Source organism: Agelaius phoeniceus, chromosome 22 (assembly GCF_051311805.1).
Source record: "Agelaius phoeniceus isolate bAgePho1 chromosome 22, bAgePho1.hap1, whole genome shotgun sequence".
Taxonomy (NCBI): Eukaryota; Metazoa; Chordata; class Aves; order Passeriformes; family Icteridae; genus Agelaius; species Agelaius phoeniceus.
The window spans coordinates 5,285,179-5,312,065 of record NC_135286.1 but is presented as its reverse complement, the minus strand read 5'-3'; positions in this window follow the sequence as shown (position 1 = coordinate 5,312,065).

The following is a 26,887-nucleotide window of genomic DNA, read 5'->3' as shown; positions in this document are numbered from 1 at the left end:
AGGTTATTCCACTAGCTCAGGGTTACTCCATGAGTACAGGGTTACTCCTCCAGCCTAGGGTTATTTCCCCAGCCCAGGGTTACTCCACCAGCTGAGGGTTATTCCACCAGCCCAAGATTATCTCTCCAGCCCAGGGTTATTCCCCCAGCCCAGGGTCACCCCCCAGGTGGGCAGGGCAGGGGCAGTGCCACAGAGCTGTGGGGCACAGGGGTGGCAGTGCTGGGAGCTGGGCAGGGCTGCCTGCTCTCTGTGACCACCCCTGTGGTGGCCCTGCAGGCCATCCCTGCCCAGGTCACTGTCACCAAGGGGTGGCAGGGATGGGGGCTGGGCAGGGCTCCCTGCTCTCTGTGCCCTCCAGGCCATTGCAGCCCAGGTCACTGTCACTGCAGGAGTGGCAGTGAGCTGGGCAGGGCTGAGGGCTCTCTGTGCCCTCCAGGCCATCCCTGCCCAGGTCACTGTCACTGCAGGGGTGGCAGTGAGATGGGCAGGGCTGAGGGCTCTCTGTGCCCTCCAGGCCATCCCAGCCCAGGTCACTGTCACTGCAGGGGTGGCAGTGAGCTGGGCAGGGCTGAGGGCTCTCTGTGCCCTCCAGGCCATCCCAGCCCAGGTCACTGTCACCAAGGGATGGCAGGGCCCCTGTGCAGAGCTGGGCAGGGCTGAGGGCTCTCTGTTCCCTCCAGGCCATCCCTGCCCAGGTCACTGTCACCAAGGGGTGGCAGGGATGGGGAGGTAACCCTGAGCTACCTGCTCTCTGTGCCCTGCAGGCCATCCCTGCCCAGGTCACTGTCACCGCAGGGGTGGCAGGGCCCCGTGCAGACCTCGGCAGGGCTGAGGGCTCTCTGTGCCCTCCAGGCCATCCCAGCCCAGGTCACTGTCACCGCAGGGGTGGCAGGGCCCCGTGCAGAGCTGCAGAGCTCTGGGAGGCTCCAGCCTGGGCTGGCTGCTCATTTGTAACAGGCTCCGTGTTCCCGCTGTGGTCTCCGTCTATGAGCACTCAGCTGCCTTGTCATCAGCCAATTCGATCCATCAGCTTCTTGACAGGCTGGGAGAATAAAAATAACCACCCATTTCTAAGTGCCTATTATGGCACTTTGAAAAATGCCTCCGCAGGCGAGCCTGAATTATTCCCAAAGTACTCATTTTTTAAAAACGTTATTTTAATGTAATAAATTATTTGTGCTGAAGAGTAAAAGATTATCCCTGTACCCTGAGAGCTCTGCACAGCGAGGGGCAGGGGCTGGAGCTCGGGGGCTGTGGGGAGCTGCCCCTGGTGCTCCCACGATGTGGGGAAACACCAGAGCAGATCTGAGGAGCTCTGAGGGACCCCAGCATGGCACAGCATCCCTCTGGGGATGAGGGACAGCCCAGCCCCATGGCAGCATCCTCTGGGGACAAGGGACAGCCCAGCTCCATGGCTCAGCATCCTCTGGGGACAAGGGACAAGGGACAGCCCAGCTCCATGGCACAGCATCCCCTGGGGACAAGGGACAGCCCAGCCCCATGGCAGCATCCTCTGGGGATGAGGGACAAGGGACAAGGGACAGCCCAGCTGCCCCCAGTGCTCCCTGTGCTGTGGGGAAACACCAGAGTGGATCTGTGGAGCCCTGAGGGACCCCAGCATGGCACAGCATCCCTCTGGGGACAAGGGACAGCCCAGCCCCATGTCAGCATCCTCTGGGGACGAGGGACAGCCCAGCCCCATGGCAGCATCCTCTGGGATCCTGTGGGGACAAGGGAGAGCCCAGCTCCATGGCAGCATCCTCTGGGGACAAGGGACAAGGGACAGCCCAGCTCCACGGCGTGGCAGCTGTCCCTGGAGCACTCAGCTCACTGCTTCCAGCGTTGGAAGGTCCCAGATGCCACCTCAGCACCCAGCTGGGGCTGGGGGTGCTCAGGGCTCTGCTCTGCCCCTCTCCCCACGGCCTGGGCAGCCGGGATGGGATGGGGGAAGGAAAGGAAGGAATTACACCTGGGCTGGCTCTGGGGACGGGGATTGAGGGATGGGGAGGGGTCGCTGTCCTGGGATTGATGGGGAGGGGTCGCTGTCCTGGTATTGATGGGGAGGGGTTGCTGTCCTGGTACTGATGGGGAGGGGTCGCTGTCCCCGATTGATGGGGAGGGGTCGCTGTCCTGGTATTGATGGGGAGGGGTCGCTGTCCTGGGATTGATGGGGAGGGGTCGCTGTCCCGGATGGATGGGGAGGGGTCGCTGTCCCGGATTGATGGGGAGGGGTCGCTGTCCTGGTATGGATGGGGAGGGGTCGCTGTCCTGGGATTGATGGGGAGGGGTCGCTGTCCCCGATTGATGGGGAGGGGTCGCTGTCCTGGTACTGATGGGGAGGGGTCGCTGTCCCCGATGGATGGGGAGGGGTCACTGTCCTGGTATTGATGGGGAGGGGTCGCTATCCTGGGATTGATGGGGAGGGGTCGCTGTCCCCGATTGATGGGGAGGGGTCGCTGTCCCGGGATTGATGGGGAGGGGTCGCTGTCCCCGATAGATGGGGAGGGGTCGCTCTCCTGGTATGGATGGGGAGGGGTCGCTGTCCTGGGATTGATGGGGAGGGGTCGCTGTCCCGGATGGATGGGGAGGGGTCGCTGTCCTGGGATTGATGGGGAGGGGTCGCTGTCCCCGATTGATGGGGAGGGGTCGCTGTCCCGGGAAGGGCTCCTGGCACAGGTGACCAGCAGAGGGAACTGGGAATCCCTCATCTCCCAGCAGCCGGCCCTCCCTGGGAGCACGGAGCCTCCTCCTCCTCCTCCTCCTCTGGGAGCATCCTGCCTCCCCTCCCGCAATGCTCACACAGCCAGCAGGGCCCTCACCCTCACAGGAATGCCCCAGTGTCCTTCTTCCTGGAGAAAAAGTGCCCAAAAAAACCCTGAGGCTCTTTAGCAGGATGTTTTCAGTCTTTTTTTTTTTGTTTTGTTTTCTTCCTGTAGTATTCCATGATAATTTTAATCCTTTTTTTTTCTTTTCTTGAAACTGCTTGATTTTCAGCTAAACCCCAAAATACTTGTTCTTCACAGCCCTGTCATAGTAAAAACAAAAAAGTAAAAAAAAAAAAAAAAAAAAAAAAAGAAAAAGAAGAGGATGAAACCTTATTTTGGATGAATGTTTTGGGTGAACCCAGAGGAGGTATTATAGATACAGGTATAGATAGATAGATGATAGATAGATAGATAGATAGATAGATAGATATAGATAGATATATATTTTAGATAGATAGATAGATATGATAGATAGATATTATATATAGATAGATATTATAGATAGATAGATAGATATGATGAATAGATAGATATTATAGATAGATATTTTAGATAGATAGATATTATGGATAAATAGATATGATAGATAGATAGATAGATAGATAGATAGATAGATAGATAATAGATAGATAGATAGATATTATAGATAGATAAATAGATATTTTAGATAGATATTATAGATAGATAGATATTATAGATAGATAGATAGATATGATGAATGGATAGATAGATATTTTAGATAGATATTATAGATAGATAGATAGATATTATGGATAGATAGATAGATAGATAGATAGATAGATAGATAGATAGATAGATAGACAGATATTTTAGATAGATATATATTTGTTTTGGTTTTGGTTTTTTGTGGGGTTTTTTGGTTTTTTTGGGTTTTAATGCAGCACTTTGTACAATATGGGTTGAAAGAGGAGGAAGGCTCCAGCCCCTGTCTCAAACGACTCTGCTGCCCCAGCATCAGCTGCTGGAGGCCGTGGGGCAGTGGGGCAGGGGTAAGCAGCCTTGCAGGAGGTGTGGGGCATGCCCAGGGCACCATGAGCTCACACCTCAGCCACGGGGGGATGCTGGGGAGGAGACCCTGGCAGGGCAGCCCAGTGCCCACCTTCCTGCAGGACAGGGTGGAGCCACTGCCCTGTGCTGGGCCAGCTCTGACCCCACAGCTCTGTCCTGGGCTGCTGCCTGCACCTGGCCACGGCCTGCACATGGGCAGGCCTTGGATGGAGCTGTGAAGGTTCTGGATGGAGCTGGACAGGCTCTGGAGCTGGACAGGCTCTGCAGCTGGGCAGGTTCTGCAGCTGGGCAGGTTCTGGAGGTGGACAGGCCTTGGATGGAGCTGTGAAGGTTCTGGATGGAGCTGGGCAGGCTCTGGCACTGGACAGACCTTGGATGGATCTGTGAAGGTTCTGGATGGAGCTGGACAGGCTCTGGAGCTGGACAGGTTCTGGAGCTGGGCAGGCTCTGGATGGAGGTGGGCAGGGTGTGATGCTGGGCTGGTTCTGGAGCTGGGCAGGTTCTGGAATTGGAGAGGCTCTGGATGGAGCTGTGAAGGTTCTGGAGCTGGGCAGGTCCCAGAGCTGGGCAGGTTCTGGGGTTGGACAGGCTCTGGATGGAGCTGCAAAAGTTCTGGAGCTTGGCAGGCTCTGGGTGGAGCTGGGCAGGTTCTGGAGCTGGGCAGGTTCTGGAGCTGTGAAGGTTCTGGAGCTCAGCAGGCTCTGAATGGAGCTGGGCAGGCTCTGGATGGATTTCTGGAGGTTCTGGAGCTCAGCAGTCTCTGGATGGGGCTGTGAAGGCTCTGGATGGAGCTCAGCAGGCTCTGGATGCAGCTCTCTCCACCCTCCTGCTGGAGCCCATCCCAGCCCGGGGCTCCCTCCCCTCCAGAGCTCCCCCCCATGCCTTGATGATGGGGTAGCCATTCAAATCATTTTAATGAGCTCGGTGGCTGCTGTGAGGCACCAGTAACTATGGCAACTTCATTGAGAGGTGCCTGCGGTGCCTGTCAGGATTTGTGTTCCCGGAGCTGATTGGAGCAGCCCAGCAAAGGTGGGGGTCCTGTGGGAATTGGGGGGGCTCGGTTCAAGTGCAGGCAGGTGGGACCCTGGGGGGGCAGGGGTGCAGGGCAGACACGTCCCCTCTGCTCCAGGACACCCAGGGGCCCCACGCCGTGGCAGAGCCTCCCTCTGCTGTCCCAGGGTCACCTGGGGTCTGTGCAGGGGAAGATGAACCAGGAAAGCCTCATAAATATGATTGCCTGGCAAAAGATTCTGAGAATATGGAAACTCTAAGTGAGATTGAAATGAAAGCAAGCTTTGAGATGCCTCAGTTCCTGAACAACTGGAAAACAATGGCATGGCCAGCTGAAGGTGATCCCCTTTGGATCAAACAATCCCCTCTGCTTGCAGACAGGCCCAAGGCTCAGAGCAGACCCTGCCAGCTTGGCAGAAGGGGCCCAAAGAGGAGTTTGTAGGGTTTAAAATGTAACCCAGTGTGGTAATGGAATGATTCTTATAGGCTGTATGGAAATGCTGTAGGATTTGTATCTTGGACTAGATTGGTTAGTGAGAATCAGAATATTCAGCACAGAAGAAGATTGATGGCATTGGAATGGGAACTTCCCGGTTTTTTGGGTCTCTTTGGGGCTCCTCTTTGGGCCTGCTCTGAGCTGTGGCTGGCAGCTCCCAGCAGGGCCCTGCACCCAGGCCCTTTGCAATAAACCCCAAGTTCCAGCCCTGGCTGCAGAGATCTCTGCTCTCCGTCCATCCCCACCATCCTATCCCCGACTGTGCAGTCCCAGCACAGAGCTCAGCCCTTCTGGCAGCCAGGGGAGCCAGGCTGGCCCTGCTGGGGGAGCTTTCCTGGGCTGGCAGCAGGGTCCAGCCCATGCCCCTGTGCTGCTCGGCCTTTGCCACCCCAGCTCTGCTGCTCTGCTCACACCTGGGGCGCCCCCAGCACTCGCAGGGTTTGTGTTTGCTTTGTGCTGCCCCAGGGAGAGCAGAGCAGCATTTCCTCAGTAAATTACTGCCATCCCACTCTGGCTGGATTCCTCAGGGAGGGAATAATTCTTACATTCCAGTGTCAGTGGCAGCCCAAAAACAGTGGCAACTCTGTCCAGCTGCCACAAACCTCAGCAGCCCCATCATGTACACCAGTGACATAAACAGGGCGTGGGTGGCATCACTGCACCCCGGTCAGACTGGGGGTTCCCCCCTCATGCTTTTGCCTGGATCCAGCTGGAATTCTCCTGGAATGCTCCCCCAGTGCAGCTCTGGGGAGCCTTTGATCCCAAATCCTCTGCTCTGGAGCCAGGCTGGGAGAGCTGGGGGTGCTGCCCTGGAGAGGAGAAGGCTCCAGGGAGAGCTCAGAGCCCTTGCAGGGCCTGAAGGGGCTCCAGGAGAGCTGCAGAGGGACTGGGGCCAAGGATGGAGGGACAGGAGGCAGGGAATGGCTGCCAGTGGCAGAGGGCAGGGCTGGATGGGATCTTGGCAATTGGGAATTGTTCCCTGGCAGGGTGGGCAGGGGCTGGGCTGGAATTGCCAGAGCAGCTGGGGCTGCCCCTGGAGCCCTGGCAGTGCCCAAGGCCAGGCTGGACATTGGGGCTGGCAGCACCTGGCACAGTGGGAGGTGGCCCTGCCATGGCAGGGGTGGCACTGGGTGGGGTTTGAGGTCTCTTCCATCCCAACCCATTCTGGGATTCTGTGATTCTCTGAAACCAGAGCTTTCCTATAAACTCCACTTTCACTCCCCCATCACATTCCTGCTGGGAATGGAGTTGGTGAAGTTATTCCAGACTCATTTGTGGATCTTGGAGCAGGGTCTGGTCCCATTTGGATCCCTCAGTGAGGTGAGGGATGTTTTTAAGACACCTCCTGGACTGCACCAGCAATAAATCCATATTTAAAGGCAGGGTAGCTGGCACCTGGTTTTTGGGGAAATGGGAATGAGCAGAGAGCTCAGGCTGGCTGGGAAGGTGGGAATTTCAAGGGTCACAGGTTGCAGCAGAGAAACCTCCCAAGGGCCACCCCACCATGAAGTTTACTCAGCCTCAGACTTGCAGAAGTAAACAAAAAGAGAAATGTTCTAAAGTTATCTCTGAATCTGAAAAAGAAAAGTTTCCCACTCAGGTGCTGTTCCTGATTTTGTTTCCTTGCCCAGAGTAATTAATCCAGCAGGATCACAGTTACTGGGAACGCAGCACAGGAGACACACAGAGACAAGAAGTCAAAGTAATTTCTGGATGAATTGTGGTTTTTTCCACTGAAAAAATGCTGATTTTTCCAAAACTGACACTTCTTTTAAGAGGAGGTCGGTTTTGATTAATTTATTGAGTCAGAAAAGAATTTGGAATGGGTTCAGAATTTGTCAAAATGAAGTGTTTTGACATTCTCAAAGGAGAAGGAAAAAAACCAATCTATTTTCCAGTTCAGATGACCTCTTGTTTTGAAATTTAAGGTAATTATAATTAAACATTTCAGAGAGATGAATACTTTGAAATAAGCTTTAGGAGGGAGGCTGAGCTGCTGAAGGTGCTTGATTTTCCAGGACAGGCTGTGGTGGAATCCTTGGAGCAGGCTGAGGCATCAGCAATTCTCCTCACCTGGCCTCAGGTGTCACACGGGGACACAGCTGGAGCCACCACAGAGCTTCTCCCTGTCCCAGCCTCCAGCAGATGGACCACAGGGCTGGTGCCAGGCTGAGTCCAGCTCACAGCCATGGGTGAGCAGCTCTGATGGTGCATGTGGCACACAGAGCTCCCAAAAATTGGCTTTTCAGGGATCCTGCCCTCCCCATCCTTGGCAGAAGGGAAGGAGACCCCTCCCCACCACACCCAAAGAGCCACCAGGGGTTCAGAGTGCAAGGATTTGGAGAGGTGAAGCCTCAACACAGGAGATCTCACACACACACAAAAAAAAAGTGATTTAAAGATCAAAATCCCAAAATATTATCATAGAATATGATAAAATCTCAAAATATTATCATAGAATCCCAGAAGGTTTGGGTGGGAAGGGACCTTAAAGCCCATCTTGTTCCTGCCATGGCAGGGCCACCTCCCACTGTGCCAGGTGCTGCCAGCCCCAATGCCCAGCCTGGCCTTGGGCACTGCCAGGGCTCCAGGGGCAGCCACAGCTGCTCTGGGCACCCTGGCAGAGCCCAAACCTCTCCAACCAGGCCTTGCCAGGCTACAAACCCCTGTGGCAAATGGCACTGGGGGCACCTGGAACCATGCAGGAAATCATTCTTTCCTTGCCTTTCTCCATTTGCTGCAATGGTTTTTGGTGCTGGTTTCCATCCTGGATTGAGGAATGGGAATGCCAGAGTGGTTTGGGTGGGAAGGGATCTTCAATGCCAGCTCATTGCAGCCCAGGGCCACCTCCCACTGTGCCAGGGGCTGCCAGCCCCAATGTCCAGCCTGGCCTTGGGCACTGCCAGGGCTCCAGGGGCAGCCCCAGCTGCTCTGGCAATTCCAGCCCAGCCCCTCCCAGGGAACAATTCCCAAATCCCAAGATCCCACCCAAAGATCCCCCTTTCCAATTTGAAGCCATTCCCTGGGTCCTGTTCCTCCATCCCTTAACCCCAGTCCCTCTCCAGGAGGGTGGGCAGGGGCTGGGCTGGAATTGCCAGAGCAGCTGTGGCTGCCCCTGGAGCCCTGGCAGTGCCCAAGGCCAGGCTGGCACACCCTGGCATGGTGGGAGGTGTCCCTCAGGGTGGCACTGGATGGGATTTAAGGTCCCTTCCAACCCAACCCATTTAATGCCTGTAGGACAGCCAGGTGTGCTGGGTGCTGCTGGGACCCTCCTGTACCCCTCAGATTCCAGAGGGGACCCCGGAATGCTCCTGGCACTCTGTGGGGTCCCCATGCAGGGATCTGGGCTCACAGAGCTGCACAAGCCCCAGCTGGGATCAGGGATGGGCTTTGGGGTTTGCTGCTCCTCAATGGGCTTTGAGGGATTTGTGCTCTTCCATGGATTCTGAGGTGTTTCTATTCCTCCATGAGCTGTAAGGTGTTCCTGTTCCTCGGTGGGCTTTGAGAGATTTATGCTCTTCCATGAATTTTTGAGTGTTTCTGCTCTTCCATGGGCTTTGAGGGATTTATGCTCTTCTGCAGGTTTTGGGGGTTTTTCTGCAGCTCAATGGGCTTTGAGGGATTTATGCTCTTCCACAGGTTTTGGGGTTTTCTGCTCTTCCATGGGCTTTGGGGGATTTATGCTCTTCCACAGGTTTTGGGGTTTTTCTGCTGCTCGATGGGCTTTGAGGGATTTATGCTCTTCCACAGGTTTTGGGGTTTTCTGCTCTTCCACAGGTTTTGGGGTTTTGTGCTCTTCCATGGGCTTTGAGGGATTTATGCTCTTCCACAGGTTTTGGGGTTTTTCTGCAGCTCGATGGGCTTTGAGTGATTTATGCTCTTCCATGGATTTTGGGGCTTTTCTGGTCCTTGATGAGCTTGGGGGGATTGATACTGTTCCATAGGTTTTGGGGTGTTTCTGCTCTTTCATGGGCTTTGAGGGATTGATGCTCTTCTGTGGATTTTGGGGAGTTTCTGTCCCTCCATGAGCTTTAAGGTGTTCTTGTTCCTCCATGGGCTTTGAGGGATTGATGCACTTCCATGGGTTTTGGGGTGTTTCTGCTCTTCCATGGGCTTTGAGGGGTTTATGATCTTCTTTGGGTTGTGGGGTGGTTTTGTTCCTCAGTGGGTTTTGAGGGATTGATGCTCTTCCACAGATTTTGGGGTTTTCTGCTCTTCCATGGGCTTTGAGGGATTTATGCTGTTCTGTGGATTTTGGGGAGTTTCTGCTCCTTGATGGACTTTGAGGGATTGATGCTCTTCCATGGGCTTTGGGGTGTTTCTGCTCTTCCACGGATTCTGGGGTGGAATCCCTGCTCCTCCACGGCCCTGAGGTCCCTGTGCTTGCAGCCCCTGCCCCACGTGGCTCCTGGCTGAGCTCCAGGCAGGGATCCCTGCGGCTCCTGGAGCACACAGCAGGAGCAGGAGGGCTGTAATTACAGAGATAACTCACACCGTGGCACCCAACAATGAGACATGAAAATGCTACATAAACCCGTCGATCTGCTGCTCCCGATTTATCTCTCTGCCTCTCCATTTATTTCTTCCTCCACCCTCTCGCCCGGGACTGAGCAGGAGCTGGAAATGCCAGCTGCTGGAAATGCAATTTGTTTGGATTCAACGGCATCTCCCAAAATATCTCTGTGACCTCTTGAATTTATTTTATTTTTTGCCATGAATTATGATAATGATGATTTTTACTTATATCAAAAACCGGCATTAACTCAGAAGGGCCAAAAAAAAAAAAGTAGAGGGGCCAGCAAATATATATATATAATTTGTGTGTGTGTGTATATATATATATATATATATATATATATATATATATATAAAATACAAATATATAAATTATATAAATATATAAAACTATATAAAAATATGTGTATACAAATCTATATATAAATATATATACAAATATATAAAATATATACCATACAATAACTGGTGTATAAATTTATAGATTATATATAAATAAATATATATACAACATATATTAAGGTATATAAAATAGATATAAAATATTATTATATAAATAATATAATAATAATAAAGATATAAAAGATACAGTATAGTATATACAAAAATATATTACATGTATATAAATATAATATATGTGTGTATATGTATATATATATGTGTATATATATCTTTATATATATATAAAATATAGCAATTTAGAAAATAAATATTTAAATTAATATATTAAAATAAATTTATTAAAATAAATAAATAAATGTGTATATATATATATGTGTGTATATGTATATATATGTGTATATACATATATAAATAAATATATGTAGATTTGGTGGTGTTTTATATATAATATATAAAACCCCACCACATATACATCTATTACTTCTGGATTGTTTTTTTTTTTTTTTTAATTAAGGAGGCCTTAAAGCAGTATCAAGCAGGATGGGTTTTCCATCTTCTCCTTTTAGCAAAGCCATCAGCGCCAAATTTCTCCCCTAATTATAACAATGCTCCCGCTAATGAAAGAATTCATTTGCCTTCTCTAATCAGCTGGCTGGCGTCAGGAGCCGCAGCTGAGCCGGGGAGGAGGGGCCGCCAGGCAGCTCTGGAGGAGGCACCTCGCAGTTTCCAAGGCACCCCCGAAATTAGGGAGGTGGAAATTGGTGGAAATTGGTGGAAATTCCCCTGCTCCCGGGAAATCCGCCTCTGGAGATTTCCCTGCTTCTGCCTCCAGGAGGGGGAACCGAGAGCCAGGGATGCAGAGGGGAAACTGCTGATGGGAAGGGATGGCAAAGGGCATTGGGTTGATTCTGTTTTGGTGTTTTTTGTTTTTTTTTTTCACGAGGAAAATGAAAAAAAAATAAAATAAAAATAGAGATGATGAGCCTAAAATGTGATTCTGCCAGTTCCAGGAAGCTTGCAGGCAGCAAAATGCAGGGAAACCCAGGGAAATTGGGGGATTTCTGCTCCCTGGGCAGAGCTGCACAAGCCCCAGTCTGGCTCAGGGATGGGCTTTGGGGTTTTCTGCTCCTTGATGGGTTTTGAGGGATTTATGCTGTTCCATGGGTTTTGGGGTATTTCTGCTCCTTGATGGGTTTTGAGGGATTGATGCTCTTCCATGGGTTTTGGGATGTTTCTGTTCCTTGATGGTCTCTGAGGGTTTTATGCTGTTCCATGGATTTTGGGGTGTTTCTGTTCCTCAATGGGCTCAGAGGGATTGATGCTCTTCCACGGGTTTTGGGGTCTTTCTGCTCTTCAATGGGCTTTGAGAGATTAAATCTCTTCCATGGATCTTGGGCTGTTTCTGTTCCTCAACAGGCTCAGACGGATTGATGCTCTTCCACAGGTTTTATTCTCTTCCTCAATGGGCTTTGAGGGATCTGTTTTTGCAGCACCTTCCCCACACTGGCTCCTCGATGAGTTTTGGGGTATTTCCTTTTGCTCCTCGAAGGGCTCTGGGATTTTTGAGCCCCTCAGAGGGCTCTGGGGTTTTTGAGCTCCTCAGAGGGCTCTGGGCTGTTTCTTTGTGCCCCTTGAGGGCTTCTGGGACACCTCAAACTGGGGCCAAGTCTCTCACTCTCACTCTGCCTTTGGACAAGTGGCAGTGGGGCTTTGGGGGTGTGTGCACTGTCACTGTGGCACTCGGAGACTCCTTATCCACCTCCATCCAGGTGATTTGTGGGGCAGGTGAGCCCCAAACCTGTGTTCAGGAGGAGTGATGGTGATCACACCACTCCTTCCAGAGTTTTCAGGATCCCTGGGTGCCAAGCTGTCTGAAGGAGCTAAGCAGGGATCCCCTGAAGGTGCAAAATGGGCTGTGGACGTGAGGAATACCCATGGTTGACTCCTTCCATCAGTGACTGGTGACAAAGCCCTCAGGACATGATGGAAGCTGTCTCAGGGACATGTTCAGAGGTCCAGGTGATGGAATTCTTCCCACAGCCCTGCTTGGACCCACTTTGTGCTGCCAAACAAGTCACTCCTGCCCTGTGGGCTCCTGTAATGACGATCAGTGCAGTACAAGCCATGAGGACATCTCAAATTTATAAATATTTCTGCCCCTTGATGGACGCCCTGGGGACACACCACTGCTGTCACCCGGCTGGGGACACACGTTCCTGTCACTCTGCACTCCCAGAGACACCCTGGGGACACACATTCCTGTCACCCCTGCACTCCCAGGGACACCCTGGGGACACACATTCCTGTCACTCTGCACTCACAGCGACATCCTGGGGACACCATTGCACTCACAGGGACATCCTGGGGACACACATTCCTGTCACTCTGCACTCACAGCGACATCCTGGGGACACCATTGCACTCAGAGGGACACCCTGTCCTGGCTGGGGACACACATTCCTGTCACCCTGCCCTCACAGGGACATCCTGGGGACACCCTTGCACTCACAGGGACACCCTGTCCTGGCTGGGGACACACATTCCTGTCACCCCTGCGCTCACAGGGACATCCTGGGGACACCCTTGCACTCACAGGGATATCCTGGGGACACACATTTCTGTCACCCCTGCACTCACAGGGACACACTGGGGACACCGTTGCACTCACAGGGACACCCTGTCCTGGCTGGGGACACAGCTCTCTTGTCACCCTGCACTCTGGGGACACAGCACTGCTGTCACACGCACGGTCACAGGGACACTCTGGTGACACTCCTGCACTCTCAGGGACACCCTGGCTGGAGACACACATTCCTGTCACCCCTGCACTGCCAGGAACATGCTGGGGACACCCTGGGGACACACATTCCTGTCACTTCTGCACTCCGAGGGACACTTTGGCTAGGGACACACCTTCCTGTCACCCTGGTGCTCCCGGGGACACCCAGGCTGGGCACCCATCGCTGCCAGGCTCTGCAGCTGCTGTCCCGTGTCCCCTGGGCTGCCCTGGTGGAGCGGGGCCGGAGATGCTCGCACGGGGCCGGGAATCTCACACGGGGCCGGGGCTGTGTGACAGTGACAGCGGCAGAGCGGGGCCAGGGATGCTCTCCCAGGACCGGGGATGCTCACCTGGAACTGGGGATGCTCGACTAGGGCCGGGAATCTCACACAGGGCTGGGGCTGTGTGATGGTGGCAGTGAAGAAGCGGGGCTGGGGATGCTCTCCCAGGACCAGGGATGTTCACCCAGGGCCAGGGATGCTTGCTACAGGTCGGGGATTCTCCTGCAGGACCAGGGGAATGCTAGCCCAGAGCCAGGGATGTTTGTACAGGGCCGGGGATGCTCTCACAGGGCCGGAGATGTTCTCACAGAGCCAGGGATGCTCTCACAGGGCTGGGGATGCTCACACAGGGCCCGGGATGCTCACACAGGGCTGGGGATGCTCATACAGAGCCGGGGATGCTCTCACAGGGCCAGGGATGCTCTCCCAGGGCCCGGGATGCTCTCACAGGGCTGGGGATGCTCACACAGGGCCGGGGATGCTCACACAGGGCCGGGGATGCTCATACAGGGCCGAGGATGCTCTCACAGAGGGCCTGGGATGCTCACACAGGGCCAGAGATGCTCTCACAGGGTCAGGAATGCTCACACAGGGCTGGGGATGCTCACACAGGGCTGGGGATGCTCTCACAGGGTCAGGGATGCTCACACAGGGCCGGGGATGCTCACACAGGGCCGGGGATGCTCATACAGAGCCAGGGATGCTCTCACGGGTCTGGGGATGCTCACACAGGGCTGGGGATGCTCTCAGAGAGCCATGGATGCTCTCACAGGACCGAGGATGCTCACACAGGGCCCGGGGATGCTCACACAGGACCGAGGATGCTCGCTCAGGCCCCAGGCTCTGTGGCAGTGCCCACGGCTCTGCTCTGCCCTCCACACTGCCCATGCTGGTGCCAACACACGGTGTGTTCATGCAAAATCTCCTTCTCACTCTGGGTAATGACATTGGCGGTGGCAGCTCCATCTCCTCCCAAGCACCCCTGTCATTTGCCTTCCCTTTATCGACAGCCTTTAATGGGATCAGGCTTTTGCCAGCAGAGAGGAGCCAATGTGTTCTCAGCGGCTGTCAAAGGCACTCGGGCTGCATAAAGAGCCTCCCATGTGGTCTCACAGCTAAAATATATATACAGGCACCAGACAAAACTGTCACCAGCGTGCCAGAGCCGTCATTAGCACTTGATCTTCCCAGCACAGAGGACATGCCTCAGCTAGTTATTTTCATCCCAAATCCTTTTTTTGTTGTTGTCGTTGCTCCCATTTTATTTTGGGAACTGGGCTGGGGAAAGGGAGTTCATTTTGCCTACGCCTCGTGGAGGAGACAGCACAGGCCTGGTGGGCACATTGTGTTCTCAGCAGGGAGCTGTGGCATGTCTGGGAGAGGTTTTGGAAAGCATCAGGCAGCTCCCAGCATCCTGTCCCCCCTGCCACCCTGGGGATGAGCTTTGGGTGAGGCTGAGCCAGCAGGGAAGGGAAGGGAAGGGAAGGGAAGGGAAGGGAAGGGAAGGGAAGGGAAGGGAAGGGAAGGGAAGGGAAGGGAAAACCCCTGGAGCATCAAGAGGGATCAATAATGTGAGCAAGGCAAGGAGCTGATTGCTCCAATTTCTCTGATTTCTCTGATTTCTCTGATTTCTGATTTCTCAGTGGAAGGTGTCCCTGCTCACAGCAGGGGTGGAACATGAGCTTTGAGGTCCTCCCCCAAACCAAACCAGTCTGGGGTTCTATGAAATATTCCAGTGAATTTCAGACAAGATCCCATTCATCAGCCTCCCCACACAGACAGGTTTTGGAGGAGAAATTCCCTGTACTTACAGCCACAGTCTTGGTTTTTCCTCCACTGATGCTCCTCTCTGCCTGAGCAAATGTCCTGCCAAGCATCTTTGGGCACAGAAATAGAAAAAGAGACCCAGCACCCCCAGAAAATTCTCTTTAAGAGCCAGAAGAGCCCCTGATAGGCCCAGCATCCTTTGGCTGCCCAGCTCTGCGAGCATTAATCAGATAAATCAAATTATTTTTGCTTGGCCTTGATAATCTGAGAGGCCTTTTCCCACCTTAATGACTCAATGACTGCAGCAGCTTCCCCTGCCCCTGGCACAGTGTCTTGGTTTGGAAAGCCAGGAGTCTGCTAAGGAAGGCAGGAGCCTCCCCTGAAATGGAGAATGTAAACCCTCCCCACCCCTCTGATTTGCTGTAAATTTTAAATTAAGGGGCTCTCAGGCAAAAATATGGGAACAGGAAATAACAGTTCTTTAATAGGGATGAAAATAAAAGGCTAAAATAAACAATGCAGTGAACTAAAGCAACAGTGCCAGAGTCAGAACCCAGCCTGACACCCTGTGGGTCAGGCTGGTGGCAGCAGAACCATTGGAATTGTGGCTCAGCCCTCCTGCAGTGCCAGGGCTGGTTCTGCTGGAGCAGGGATCCTGGAGAAAGGTGCAGTCTCTGCCTCTGCAGATGCAGGGCAAGAGGCAGCTGCTGTTCCTCTGGGCAATGCAGTGCAGAAGCCGTGCTGGTGTTCCAGAATCTCCAGATTCTATCCGGGTAGGAATGCTTGGCTCCTCCCTCTGGGCTCCCATCTGCCAATGGGATGCTGTAGTTCTTATCAGCCATGCAGGGACATTCCAGAGCTGTTAGCAGCAGGTGTCCCCTCCTGAGGGAGGAGTGGGTGTGGTCACTCAGAGAGAGAGATAAGGCAAACTGCCCACTTGACAAAGATAATCTGCCATACAGATGGTAATGGAACATATCTTGCATTGCAATCTTCAACACACAGGGCTGAGGGTGCTCAGGGGTGTTCAGGGATGCTGAGCCCAGAGCAGGGCTCATGCTGCTCACCCAGCACCAGGCACAGCACCCCTGGAGCTGGATGTGGGCAGTGGATCCTCTGCCACCCCTGGGAGCAGCCGCAGGAGCCACCTGCAGCCTCCTGCGAGCCAGGGTGGGATCAGAGCAGAGTGATGAATTCATTGTGCAGTTTCACAGACAGAAAGAGAGGCTAAATTCATCTCCTGAATTATTCACAGGGAATTGGTGCTGTGTTCTAGCAGACACACATCCAGCAGCTCCATAATGGGGAAATTCAGTATATATCATAGCAGTTAGACACGTATCCATTACACACAGCAGTTGTTAATCTCCAGTGAATGTATTTAATAATAGCTATTTATGTACCATACATTAACTACCCCTTTTAAGCTGAAACTGAATGCATATTTGAGACCCTTAATTCAAAGCACTACTTAAAGCTGAGGCTCTGAGTCAGGATAATAAGGATTTCACAAGGGGGGTGTTTAAGTACTTCAGAATAAAGAAAACCTTAAAAAAAAAAAAAAGAAAAAAGAAAAAAAGAAAACAACCCCAAAACATCTGAAGAGATTTCTTGCACTTGAAATCCCTCCTGGGTGCAGAGGGGCACCATGGGCAGAGGAAACTGTGCATCAGGAGAGATTCCTGGGTGCCCTGAAGGCACTGGAGCCCCCAGGACAGCAGAATTCCATGGGCAATGAGTGGAGGATTGCCCTGGGAATGCCCTGATGGCAGCACTGGGGCAGGGAGGGGAAGCACAGCAGCACCTCCAGCCTTGCAGCCAAACCCACCACAAGGGAAAGAAGGAAACACCAGAATTCAGGGTGAATTCTTCAGGGTGAATTCTTCACAATGAATTCTTCAGGATGAATTCTTCAGCATGCTGCTGGAGTCCCCCCCAAACCCTGGGAGTGCCCAGGGCACTGATTGTGACACCCTGAACTCACCAGCCTGGGCCAGGGCTGCTGCTGGGCTGGGACATCCCCACAGCTCCAAAAAATCACCCCCAAGGTGTTTGTTTGTGCCAGCTCCTCCATCCCTGGGTAAAACACAACCCCAGAGCAGACAGAGGGGCAGCAGGAGGTGGGAAGGGATCAAAGTGGGAGCCAGTGGTGGCTCAGAGGTTGTGGAGGGTCCCTGGTGCCTTCCTCCCTGAGCACCCCCTACAGCCTCCACCTCCCCTGCTCTCCCCGCCTCCCCAGCCTCACCAGCTTTTTCCCATTTTGCTGGAAATAACTTTTCCTGCAGACAGTGGAGCCATGGCCTCTGCTCTTCCATGGATTCATGGAGAGGGAGAAGCCATCAGAGCATCCTGACGGTTGGAAAGTCCTCACTGTGTGGGGATCCAGTGGCATCATAGCCTCTGCTTAGGATCCCATTGCTACAGCCTGGAGAGGAGAAGGCTCCAGGGAGAGCTCAGAGCCCTTGCAGGGCCTGAAGGGGCTCCAGGAGAGCTGCAGAGGGACTGGGGCCAAGGATGGAGGGCCAGGAGGCAGGGAATGGCTGCCAGTGGCAGAGGGCAGGGCTGGATGGGATCTTGGGAATTGGGAATTGTTCCCTGGCAGGGTGGGCAGGGGCTGGGCTGGAATTGCCAGAGCAGCTGTGGCTGCCCCTGGAGCCCTGGCAGTGCCCAAGGCCAGGCTGGACATTGGGGCTGGCAGCACCTGGCACAGTGGGAGGTGGCCCTGCCATGGCAGGGATGGGATGGGATGGGATGGGATGGGATGGGATGGGATGGGATGGGATGGGATGGGATGGGATGGGATGGGATGGGATGGGATGGGGTGGGATGGGATGGGGTGGGATGGGATGGGATGGGATGGGGTGGGATGGGATGGGATGGGATGGGGTTTAAGGTCCCTTCCAACCCAAACCATCCTGGGATAATTTAGCTGAGGTGTTGGAGCTGGGTTGGACTCAATGATCTTGAAGGGCTCTTCCAACCCAGTTACTCTGGGAATTCTGGGAATTCTGGCATTCCAATATTCCATTTTTCACTTGGTGAGGGCATTGCCTTGGATTTCCCTTCCTGTTTTATTGCACCTCAGAGTCTCCAAGCATTCCCATGGATTCTGAATGCCAAGTCCCCAAGTCCAGCCCCACCAGCTTCTCTCCTCCCAGAGCAGCATCAGGCTGTGAGTCAGAGCAGGGACAGCACACAGTGCCCCTTTCCTCATGTCCCACCACCACTCCTGACCCAGAGGTGCCTCAGAATCCAACATCCCTTGGTGAGTTCTCCTCTCATGAGCACTCCTGTGGGGTTGGACACAATGGAGCAGGTGTGGTGTCACCTCCTGCAGGCCATGGATGTGGCACCCACCACCTCTCTGGGATGGAAAGAGAGAGGATCCCATAGCAGCAGCCCCTGGGTTTGCTGTCTCCAGTCACCCACCCCTCGGGAGATCCTCCAGAGCTGCCCAGCCCGGCTGGCAGAGCCCCCAGGGGTTTCCACAGGGAGAGACTGACAGCTGGGCTTTACATCCCTGCTCTTTATTCCCTTCATGATAATTCCTAACACTTGATTTGCTTTTTTGCGGCGCTGCTGAGCACAGAGCTGACATTTTCAAAGCTGCCTCTGTTGTAACTCTGAGACCTTGTTCTTTAGCAGTGACAGGCAGCTCATGGGGCTTTATTTAATTCAGAAAGTTAGGAGCTGTATTTTCCCGTGTACCTCCGTTCTCATTTATCTCCTCTGAATTTTTTTCTGCCATTTTGTCACCAGTCTCTCCCTATCACCAAGTCTTTCTGCAGCCCCTCACAACTGGCCCTTGTTTTACTCCCAAAATAATTCAGCCTCTCCAGCTGAAGGTGTTATTGCAAAAAAAAAAAAAAAAAAAAAAGAAAATTATTATTAATAACCCATCCATGGTGGCCTTCAGCACAGTGAGCCCAGGCCAGCTTCAGGAGGGTGGGACCAAACCTGCACATTCTCTTTGGTGGGATATGAATTTCTCTGGTTGAACATTCCTCCCCAGCTGAGAGCAGCCCAGGGCTCTGAGCTCTGGCTCTGTGCAGATCCCTGGGTGTCTGACAGCCTGTCCAGGCACAGGCCTGCCCCCAGCCCAGCTCCCTGCCTGAATCGGGGCCCCTCGGGCTCCCCAGGTGCTGCTGCGTGGCCGTGGGGCCAGGAAAGCTCCTGGGCTGGGCACAGGGAGGGACAGAGGAAACCCTGCCCGGTGCCCCTCCTTGCACAGGGGGTGATGGGTCAGCACAAGGAATCCGTGTCCATTGGAATCCACGTCCTGAGGGAATCCACATCCAGAGGGAATCAACACCCAAAGGGAATCCATGTCCATGTGAATCCATGTCCAAAGGAAATTCATGTCCAAGGGAATCTGTGTCTAAGGGAATCCATTTCCAAAGGAATCATGTCCAGAGGGAATTCGTGCCCAAGGCAATCCATGTCCAGAGGGAATCCACATCCAAAGGGAATCCAGGTCCAAGGGAATCCGTGTCCAAGGGAATCCGTGTCCAAAGGAAATCCATGTCTAAAGGAAATACACGTCCAAAGGAAATCCATGTCCAAAGGGAATCCATGACCATGGGAATCCAGGTCCAAGGAAATCCATGTCTAAAGGAAATCACATCCAAAGGAAATCCATATCCAAAGGGAATACATGTCTAAGGGAATCCATATCCAAAGGGAATCCACATCCAAAGGGAATCTGTGTCCAAGGGAATCCGTGTCCAAGGGAATCTGTGTCCAAGGGAATCCATGTCCAGAGGGAACCCACGTCCAAGGGAATCCATGTCCAAGGGGAATGCATGTCCAAGGGAATCTGTGTCCAAAGGGAATCCATGCCCAAGGCAATCCATATCCAAGGGAATCCACATCCAAAGGGAATCTGTGTCCCCAGGAGCTCCCTGTCCCTGCTGCAATCGGGTATTTCCCTGCTTTTGGATCCAAGAGCCATTCCATTCTGGCAGCTGCACCTTGGTTCTCCTGCTTTGTTCATTATCCCCAACATCCATTTCAAGGTTTTACTTTCCCACCTTTCTCTGCAAAATCCAGATTTTCCCTCAGCTTTGGAAGGGGTTTTTGACCCTTTTTGAAAAACACAACAATTAGAATGTTGTAAATTTTGCGCAACAAGAGCTGCATGGAGAGAAATATTTCTCTTGGTTCATTTGCAAACCGTGCATTTGTTTGTTTGTTTTTATATTATTTAAGCCTGGAACAAAGATAAAGGGTTCCCAAGCTATTGCCAAATTGATTTTCAAAGGGTTTGGAGTCAACATTTCATTTGACAGTATCGGAATACTTCACTTCAATCAAGCTTTTGGATTTTTCCAAATTAAATGAAAGGAAGTTTTTAAACTAAAGAATGTTTCAGGCCCAAAAAATCAAAACATTTCATTTTGAACATGTCAAAACTGGCCATTTTAAGTGATTTCACATGTTTTTCTTTTTCTCCAATAAACAAAATTGGGCAAATTCACCATCATTTTACAAAACACTTCAAGAGCTGACACACTTGTGCTTCCACCATAAAGAAATTGCATGGAACAAAATTCATTACCCTCCTCTCCCAGAGTGGCTTTTGGAGGGAAAAAAACCTTCCAAGAATGAAAACATGGGAATTCCAAGACAAAAAAAAAAAAAAAAAAGAATAAATGAATCCATTCATTCTCCTGATAAACAGCCTTTTCCCACTCCTAATTTTTTGTAGCTGAATTGCAGCCGCAGGGTTGGGACACACTCGGGTGTCCCTGTGGAGGCAGATTGTCCCACACTGGTGTGCACTGGTTTGAACTGGGTGCCATCCCCTCCATGCCACACCTGGGATGTCCCCATGGATTATTGTCCTTCCCTTCCTGCCTGGGAGCCTCCTCAGCCTCATTCCACTGAAATCCTCAGGGGAGATGTAAAAACTCCCTGGCACAAATCCAAACCCTGTGTGGGCTTCAGGGGCACCAAAGGGGCCTTTCCCCCCCTATAAAATCCATCACCATGGGGGGGTCTAAATTCCCAGGGCTGGAACTTTAGGCTGGAAAAGATCTGGAATGTTCTGCTCTGCTGGCTGGCTGTGCTCCTGAAAGGATGGGATGGGATGGGATGGGATGGGATGGGATGGGATGGGATGGGATGGGATGGGGTGGGATGGGATGGGATGGGATGGGATGGGATGGGATGGGATGGGATGGGATGGGATGGGATGGGATGGGATGGGATGGGATAGGATGGGACTGAGCACCCTCCAAATATCAGTGCTGTGTTTGAGGTTAATTATCCCCCACAAACACACATGGATTCCCTTGGACATGGATTCCTTTGGACGTGTATTGCCCTTGGACATGGATTCCTCTGGACATGGATTCCACTGAACACAGATACCCTTGGACACAGATTCCCTTTGGACATGGATTCCATTGACCACAGATACCCTTGGACACAGATTCCCTTTGGAAATGGATTCCCTCTGGACATGGTTTCCCTTGGACATGGATTCCCTCTGGACATGGTTTCTCTTGGACATGGATTTCCTTTGGACATTATTTCCCTCTGGACACACCTCACCAAGGCAGACACTCCCTGCCCTGTCTGTGCCAAAGATCCACATTTTTAAGAGTGCATGGCTGGCTCAAGGCATGGGACTGAGCCCTGGCAGCTCTCCAGGGATTCACAGGATCACAGAACATCCTGAGCTGGAAAAATCCCCAAGGATCATCCAGTGCAGCCCCAGGCCCTGCCCAGACCCCCCAACAGCCCCAGCCTGGCCATCCCTGCAGCGCTGCCCAAATTTCTCCCCCATCCTTCATCTCCCCCATCCCTCCCTCTGACAGAATCATGGAATGTGCTGAGCTGGAAGGGACCCACAGGGATGATCAATGCCAAAGCCAAGCCCTGCCCAGAGCCCCCAGCAAGCCCAGCCTGGGCATCCCTGGAGCTCTGGCAGCCTCGGGGCCGTGCCCATTCCCTGGGCAGCCTGGGCAGTGCCCAGCACCCTCTGGGGGAAGAACCTTGCCCTGATTTCCATCCTTCTCCCTCCCCCTGGGCTCCCCAGTGTCCCTTGGCTCGCACAGGGGGCACCCCCAGCCCAGAGCCCTCGGGAGGAGCTGCCCAGCTGTGCCAGCCAGGTTGGGAGCAGCTGATCCCTCTGCTCCCCAGCTCCCTGGGTGATTTATGGGGTGTGAGATTAAGGGCTGGAGCTGCTAGCAGGGAGCTGGGAAATGAATGAAATTGCAGAGAGGATTTATGAGTGTGACAGAGCCACTCTGCCAGGGACACCAAGCAGAGGCTCTGGGCCATTTGGGGAGGACAGAGGGGCACTGGAGCTGCAGAGAGAGCTGGGACCCTGTGCCAGGTGGGAGTGGGATGGACAAGCAGAATTCCATTCTTGTCCCAGTGTGCCATAAAAGAAATTATAGAACTGTAGAATATGTTGAGCTGAAAGGGACTTCCAAGGATGATCCAGTCCAACTTCCAACCCTGCAGAAACCCCAAAAATCCCACCCTGAGCATCCCTGGAGCAGTGTCCAAACCCTCCTGGAGCTCTGGCAGCCTTGGGGCCATGCCCATTCTCTGGGGATTCTGGTGAATGACCAACACAGGCATGAGGATGTCTTGGGACTTGCTGGACTTGCCTTGATCAATTCAAGGTGACCTAATGGATGTGAGACCCTCTCCTTTTTGTGCATCACATCCCTGTGAGGCCACCCTCAGGCCCTGAACAGCTGTGGGTGGGTTTGGTGCCACCAGCACATTGTGTCACCTGTGTGCACAGGCCCTGTGTCCCTGCAGGCCAGCACAAACACTGGAAACAGTTCCCAAACCCCCTCAGTTCGTGCACCTCCCTCTGATCCCTGAGCACCGGGGTCTCTGTTGGAGCTTCCTGCCGGTTCCCCTGGAGCAATGGGACATCCCCCCTCATCCTTCCCTTCCAGGAGCCCCTGCAGTGCATCCTGTGCCAGGCCAGGGGCTCCCTGCAGCCACAGCACTGCCCCTGGCAGCTCTGCCTCTCTCCCTGGTGCCTCAGGGGTTCAGTTCTGCCCTGAGCTCCCGGAGAGCTGCCAAGGCAGGACTGTGTGCCTGAGGGCTGGTTGGACACTGGGCATCTGAACTCCAGCTTTGCTGTGCTGTTTGAGCCATGCCCTGCTGTAGTGTGTGTTTTCTTTATTTAGCATATTCACTGTTTCATTTGTAGTTTTGCAACCCCTCTGTATTGTCCTCCCACTGTTTTTAGAGTGGCACAGACTTGCCCCTTCTTGGTTATTTCAGTTTGTTTTTCTGTTTGTTATCAAGCTTCTCCCTGCCAAGGTTCAAACCCTCCCTTTCAGAAACTTCCCTGTCAGTTTTGTATACAGCGACAGATTCGCGACAATGCCCAAACCCAACATCTAATTTGTTGAAAATTTTTCCTGAAAAATTTTCCTTAAAAATTTTTCCTGAAAACATTTCCTGCGTTCTGAATCTTCCCTAAAAATGCAGCAGCAGAAACCCAGGGGTAAATTGTGCCCTTGAGCTCCTGTGGGTCATAGAGGTGGGGAAAGGAGTGGGTTTAAGTACTTTTAAACCAGATTTGCGACAATGCCCAAACCCAACATTTAATTTGTTGAAAATTTTTCCTGAAAATTTTTCCTGAAAACATTTCCTGCATTCTGAATCTTCCCTAAAACTGCAGCAGCAGAAACCCTGGGGTAAATTGTGCCCTTGAGCTCCTGTGGGTCAAATAGGTGGGGAAAGGAGTGGGTTTGAGTACTTTTAAACCAATAAGGAGGTAATCCAGTGTCCTAGGGTGATGTTCTGATGCTGTATCCCCATTCCTGTGCTCTGTTCATGCTGGATATCATGTTCTGTGCCTTCCACACTGGCTCTGCAGAGCCAATGTTTTGTTTTGGTTTTGCTCTCAGCCGCTCCCCCACGGCTGGCGGGACACACAGACAGGGCAGTGCCTGGTGCTGCTTTTGCTTTTTGCTTTGCTTTTCCCTTTGCTCCTGCTCCTGCTTTGCTCCTGCTCATTAGTTAGTTTAGCTGAGCAGTCCAAATTTTCCCTGGGCTGTTTCTCCTTTCCCTTTTTTGGACCAACTGGAACCTGCTCTGGACTGGGACCTGGGGAACACCGAGAGTTTGCACCTTGTGGCTGCAGCAGCTGCCCCAGCACAGGAGAGACTGAGAACAGAGCGAGCACCCCCAGGAGAGAGTTTCTGAATTTGTCATCTTTGTCAGAGCAGTGACAGAGCGGTGTCACCTGGTATTGTTCATTCTGTGTGCTGGGGGTGCTGTGCCTGTTAAATAAACAGGTTCTTTCCACTTCTCTCTGAGGAATCCTTCCTGACCCAGTTGGGGTGAGAGGCTGTGTGGGTTTGCTTTCTGGAGGGGCCCCCTTGGAGGTTTTCTCCTAAATTTGCCCTAAACCAGGACATCCAGCTGTCCCTGGGAGTTGCTGGCATGGGGAAAACGCTGTGTTCCCCCTCCTGCAGCAGGGCTGCAGCACAGCTGGGCATGGAGGGCTCCCAAAAACAAGGGATCCCATCCCGGGCAGGCAGAGCAGGATGGAGGTGGGAGTTTCGTATACCGCGACAGATTCACAACAATGCCCAAACCCAACATTTAATTTGTTGAAATTTTTTCCTGAAAACATCTCCTGCGCTCTGGGTCTTCCCTAAAACTGCAGCAGCAGAAACCCAGGGGTAAATTTTGCCCTTGAGCTCCTGTGGGTCAAATAGTGGGGAAAGGAGTGGGTTTGAGTACTTTTAAAGCAATAAGGAGGAAATCCACCTATCCCTGGGAGTTCCTGGTGTGGGGAAAATGCTGCTTTCCCCCTCCTGCAGCAGAGCTGCAGCACAGCTGGGCATGGAGGGCTCCCAAAAACGAGGGATCCCATCCGGGGCAGGCAGGGCAGGATGGATGGAGGTACCCTTCCCCAGGGGCAGCTCCCACCGAGGCGCTCGGAGCCCAGCGGGACGCGCTGATCGGAGCTGATCGGGGGAGATCAAAGCTCTCCTTTTATCTCAGCCTCCCTTCTGCCTCCTTCCACAGCTGGAGGGCGTGTGTTCCCCTCCTTTGTAGCTGCTCCATCCCCTTCTTTAAATCTTCACTTAAAGCCTCCCTTTCTTCTCCAGCAGGCAGCCGAGTCCTCCCCGAGCGCGCTGTTGTGATGCCCATGGAGGATCCTATTCCAGAGGCATCAATTACACGGCCCCGTGTCGCTCCCTCTCGCTGAGCATCTCTGGCAGGTACCACTCGGTGTTAAGTGCGCATTAAGCATCACAAAGAGCGGCTCGGGGGGACAGCCCTGCCCTGCTGCTCGTTAGGATCGGTGTCGGGATGAAGGCTGAGCCCCCCCTCGCTGCTGCCGGCGCTGCCATCGCCTAATTGGATCCAATGTAAGGTATTAGAGGCACATTAGGAGGTGACACAAATTGGGTTTGGCTCGTTCTAGGCGAGCACCGAGAGGCCTCGGGGTTGTGATGAGCACAGGGGGATGTGCCAGGGTGTCAGTGTCACCTCCTGGCACGGGGGACCTCGGGGCTGGAGCACCCAGAACGAGCAATTGAGCGTTGGCACCTGCAGAACGGGCTGGGAGTGCTGCTTTGGCCACCCCTGGCAGCAGAAGGGCTCAGAGATCTGGGGGGCCACTCCAAATCCCAAATCCTTTGGCAGCAGAAGGGCTCTGGAGGATCACCCAAAATCCCAAATCCTTTGGCAGCAGAAGGGCTCTGGAGGATCACCCAAAATCCCAAATCCTTTGGCAGTAGAAGGGCTCTGGAGGATCACCCAAAATCCCAAATCCTTTGGCAGCAGAAGGGCTCTGGAGGGCCAGCCCAAATCCCAAATCCTTTGGCAATCCCTCACTGCAGAAGGGCTCACAGGTCTGGGGGGCCATCCCAAATCCCAAATCCTTTGGAGACCCCTGGCTACAGAAGGGCTCTGGAGAGCCACCCCAAATCCCAAATCCTTTGGCAGCAGAAGGGCTCAGAGGTCTGGGGGCCACCCCAAATCCCAGCACCCTCTGGGGGAAGAACATTTCCTGATATCCTTTGGCAACCCTTCACTGCAGAAGGGCTCAGGGGTCTGTGGGGCCACCCCAAATCCCGTATCCTGTTCCTGGTGATGAGGGATGCACTGGGCCATTCACAGGGGCCTGGCTGTCCAAGGAAAATGCCAGAATATCCCTGGGGCTGGCACTGAGGGCTCAGGCACAGGCTCAGGCTCAGGGAGAGCTCACAGGGCTGCAGGGCATCGCTGCTGAAGGGCAAAGACTCTGCAGCCAAGCCTCAGCAGAGCCCGAGTTCCTGAGGCTCTGTTCCCACTTTGTTCTGTCCAAAAGGGGCTCATCACCTCATCCTACCATTGCCTTGGCCTTTTCTCCGGGATCCTGCAGAGCTGGGGAGCCCCTTTGGGCACAGGGATCACAGGGCTGGACCTGGCAGAGCTCAGGGGCACCACAGGAGCTGCAGGATGGGCTGAGGGCTTCATTAATCCTTGAATCTCACCTGAAGCAGCTCTTTGCTGCCCTCAGACCTTCCTGGAGAAGCTTTTTGCTGCTCTCAAACCCTTCCTGGAGCAGCTCTTTGCTGCCCAGAGGCCCAGGCAGGGTCAGGCTGGGCAGTGCAGGATGAGGTTAAAGTCCTTGACTGTGCTCACCGTGACTGCAGAGGCCGCTGCTCACAGGCACCCCCAGCCTGCTTTAACATCTCACAGCAATGAGAGATTCTGCAGCTCAACCACAGGCTGCAGAAAAACTTGTGTGGGTTCGGAATTTACTGCTTTTAAATTTCCTGCATTATGATTTTCTGCGTTTCCTGAGTTTAATTTCTTGCAATCTTTCTTTTTTCATCGTTGTCCAAGAGCAGATCTGGGG